The sequence below is a fragment of the Choloepus didactylus genome, chromosome 19 (genome assembly GCF_015220235.1).
Source record: "Choloepus didactylus isolate mChoDid1 chromosome 19, mChoDid1.pri, whole genome shotgun sequence".
Lineage (NCBI taxonomy): Eukaryota > Metazoa > Chordata > Mammalia > Pilosa > Megalonychidae > Choloepus > Choloepus didactylus.
Genome location: NC_051325.1, coordinates 37,879,881 through 37,883,791, shown reverse-complemented (window position 1 = coordinate 37,883,791; position 3,911 = coordinate 37,879,881). Strand labels below are relative to the sequence as shown.

At 43.6% G+C, this 3,911-nt stretch overlaps 1 non-coding gene across 1 annotated transcript; it reads left to right on the top strand.

Moving 5' to 3' along the window:
- Positions 1–256: 256 nt before the first annotated feature.
- TRNAK-CUU lies at positions 257–329 on the top strand. The gene has a single exon. It is a non-coding gene; the product is annotated as a tRNA-Lys (tRNA).
- The last annotated feature ends 3,582 nt before the right edge of the window (positions 330–3,911 follow it).

The following is a 3,911-nucleotide window of genomic DNA, read 5'->3' as shown; positions in this document are numbered from 1 at the left end:
AGGGGTTGTTTGCCGGTGGGGCGGGAGGGGCGGCGGCAGCCGCCGGCAGCGGCTCTAAAGGGGAGAGGAAGGCGGGTCGTGAGTGGGGGGTGGGTGTGGGTTGCGGCGGTGCAATCCAAGAGTCTGCTGAAGGGGGAAGCGGAAGCGGGAGGCCCCAAGTGTCGCAAGATGGCGGCGCGGTGGGCGTAGCTAAGGCGTAAGATGGCGGGCCAGCTCCGCCCTGTGGAAAGGCGGGGTAAAGCGCATGCGATTTCCGGCCCGGCTAGCTCAGTCGGTAGAGCATGAGACTCTTAATCTCAGGGTCATGGTTTCGAGCCCCACGTTGGGCGCCAGTTGTGGTTGCAGCTAGGGGCGGGCACCCACGGAACCCTCTGCGGTCGGCGTTGCTTGAGGGGTACCGGTGGCGGCTCTTCCCGGAGGCGAGGGCGCGGCGGGGGACTTGGCCGAGTCCCCGGCGGAGGCGCGCAAGGTGTGGAGGGCGGCGAGAGAGGAACGCGAGACAATCTCTCTTCAGGAGGGTTGAACCAAAAGCGTTTATTTAGGGGTGAGCACAAGTTATATAGGGTGGCATAGAGGGCGGGGTCGGTGTTAGGGGTGTGGGTTCCTTACATGGCAATGCTGAGGGGATAAAGGCTAGGATTGGTTCTGAGAGGGCGCAGAGGTCGTTTGAAAAAGGGGCGGGAGTTGCTCTGGCAATGGTGCATGCGCACTGGCGGTGGCGGGAGTTGCTCTGGCAACGGGGAGTGTGCGGGCAAGATAAGGGGGGCGGTTTTCTCTGGCAAGCTTCCTCTAACGGTTGTATTTTGGGTGAGGGAGATGGGGCCTGTAGCCGGCTCCACTTTCTCAGGCCCGGGGGGCTGTGGAGGATATTACTGCCCATGCCCACTACCCTCCCCAGGGGCTGGCCAGGTTCCCTGGGGGGGGGCTGTGGAGGGCGCTACTGCCCATGCCCATCGCCTCCCCCAGGGGCTGACCAGGTTCCCTGGCCCCGGCCCGCCAAGTTGGAACTCAGCACCAGCAACCCGCACCTAGGGAAGAGGGGAACATTCATATCTGTGAAAATGGGAGAATTCCTAGGACCACATACACACAAAACAAGAGGCATGTGCAGGATCAGGGAGGCCTCTATGCTTTGGCCTGGAGCTATTTGCTAAACTCTTCTTATGGATAAGCTGTGAATGAGAGCACTCACAGGTCAATTTGCAAATACTGGAAAAGATGTTTTCTTTTTTTGGGGGGAGGGGGGTGTAGTTCCTGGCTTTCAAGGAAAACCGGGTCATGACACTAACTGGATACAAGCTGAAGGAACAGATAAATTCCAGTGATAACACATCAAAATAGCAAAATGTCCAGGTTTAAAAAAAAAAAAAAAAAGATTATAAAAACCTACAAAGAAACAGGTGTGATGGCCCAGGCAAAGGAGAAGAATAAAGCCATAGAAACCATCAATGAGTATGATTAGAGCTGGGACATTCCATTCAAAAACTTTATTTTTTATTTTTGCTTAATTAAAAAATATTATTAGAGAAGTTGTAGGCTACAGACGAATCATTTTTAAAATACAGTATTACCATACACCACCCGTTCCAGTTTGCTAATGCTGCTGTTATGCAAAATACCAGAAATGGATTGGCTTTTATAAAGGGGATTTGTTAAGCTACAAATTTACAGTTCTAAGGCCATAAAAGTGTCCAAACTAAGGCTTCAGTAAGAGGATACCTTCACTAAAGAAAGGTCAATGGTGTCTGGAACACCTCTGTTTGCTGGGAAGGCACATGGCTGGCATCTGCTTTTCCTTTGCTCTTGGGTTGGTTTTCAAAATGGTGTTCTCCAAAATGTCTCTGGGCTTGTCTCTCTTAGCTTCTTTGTCTGGGCTTCTGAGCACTGGAGTCTTTTATTAGCTTCTCTGGAGCAAACTCTGGGCTAGCGTCTCAAAGCATCAGCAAATGTCTGGGTCTTCTGGCTTAGCATATCCCAGGGCGTTTTTGTTCCTCTGCTCTCAATGTAAGCTCCCTTTAAAGGACTCCAGAAAACTAATCAAGACCTACCCTGAATAGGTGGGGTCAAATATCCATGGAAACATTCAATCAAGAGGTCATACCCTAATCAAAAAGATTAATAACTCTGTTCCCACAAGATTGCAGTAAAAAACATGGCTTTTGGGGGCACAGAATATATCCAAACTGGCATATCACCCCATCACCATCACCTTGCATTGGTGTAGAATGTTTGTTAATAATCGATGATAGCACATTTTGTAATTGTACTAATATTTTAACAGTAATTACCTTGTTGCAATCGATGAAAATTTATCAAAATACTACTGTTAATTACCATCCATAGTTTACATTAGATGTATTTTTTCCATATACCACCTTTATAACACCTCTATTAGTGTTGTGCATTTGTTATAATTCATGAGAGAACATTCTTACACTTATATTATTAACTATAGTCCCTCATCTACATTAGCATTCACTGTGTTATATAGTCCTGTTTTATCTTTGAATTTATATTCTACTAACATATATAACCTAAAATCCTCCCCTTTTAACTACATTCACCTATATAATTCAGTGCTGTTAATTACATTCATAATAATGTGCTACCATCACCACCATCCATTTCCAAATCTTTACTATCAACGTAATCAGAAATTCTGTACAAATTAAGAAACACCACTCCATTCTGTAACCCCAGTCCATCCCCTGGTAACCCATTTTCTAGATTTTAACTCTATGAGTTTGCTTATTATAATTAGTTCATATCACTGAGATCGTACACTATTTGTCCCTTTGTCAGTGGCTTATTTTACTCAGCAAAGTGTTCTCAAGGTTCATCCATATTGTCTCATGCATCAGAACTTCATTCCTTTTTACTGATGAATAATATTCCATCATAATGTATACACCACATTTTGTTTATCCATTTTTTGGCTGATGAACACTTGGGTTGCTTCCATCTTTTGGCAATTGTGAATCATGCCACTATGAACATAGGTTTGCAAATATGTGTTCCAATCCTTGCTTTCAGTTCTGCTGGGTATATACCTGTTAGTGGGATTGCTGGGTCATATGGTACTTCTCGATTTAGCTTCCTAAGGAACTGCCAAACTGTATTCCACAGCAGCTGCACCATTTTACATTCCTACCAGCAATGAATGAGTGTTCCTCTTTCTCCATATCCTCTATAACACTTGCACTTTTGTTTTGTTTTGTTTTTAAAAAGTTTTATTCTAGTAGATGTGAAAATATATCTTGTGGTTTTGAGTTGCATTTCTCTAAAGTCTAGTGATGTTGATCATCTTTTCATATGCTTTTTAGCTGTTTATATTTCCTCTTTGGAGAAATGTCTATTCAAGTCTTTTGCCCAGTTTTAAATTAGTTTTTTTTTTTTTTTTTGCCCAGGTTTAAATTAGGTTGCTTGTCTTTTTATTGTTAAGTTGTAAAATTTGTTTATATATTCTGGATATTAAACCCTTAATGGATATGTGATTTTCAAATATTTTTTCCCATTGAATAGGTTGTCTTTTCACTTTCATGACAAAGTCTTTTTTTTATGACAAAGTCTTTTGGTGCACAAAAGTTTTTAATTTTCGAGGAGGTCCCATTTATCTGTGTTCTTTCATTGCTTGTGCCCTGGGTGTAAAGTCCAAGAAACTATTGCCCTAAACAAGATCCTGAAGATGCTGCCTGACAGTTTTTCTAGGAGTTTGGTTCTTATATTTAGGTATTTGATCCATTTTGAGTTAATTTTTGTACATGGTGTAAGATAGGGGTCCTCATTTGTTCTTTTGGATATGGATATCCAGTTCTTCTAGCCCATGTGTTGAAGAGACTGTTCTGTCCCAACTGAGTGTCTTTGGCAGCCTTGTCAAAAAATCACTTGACCATAGATCTGAGGGTTGATTT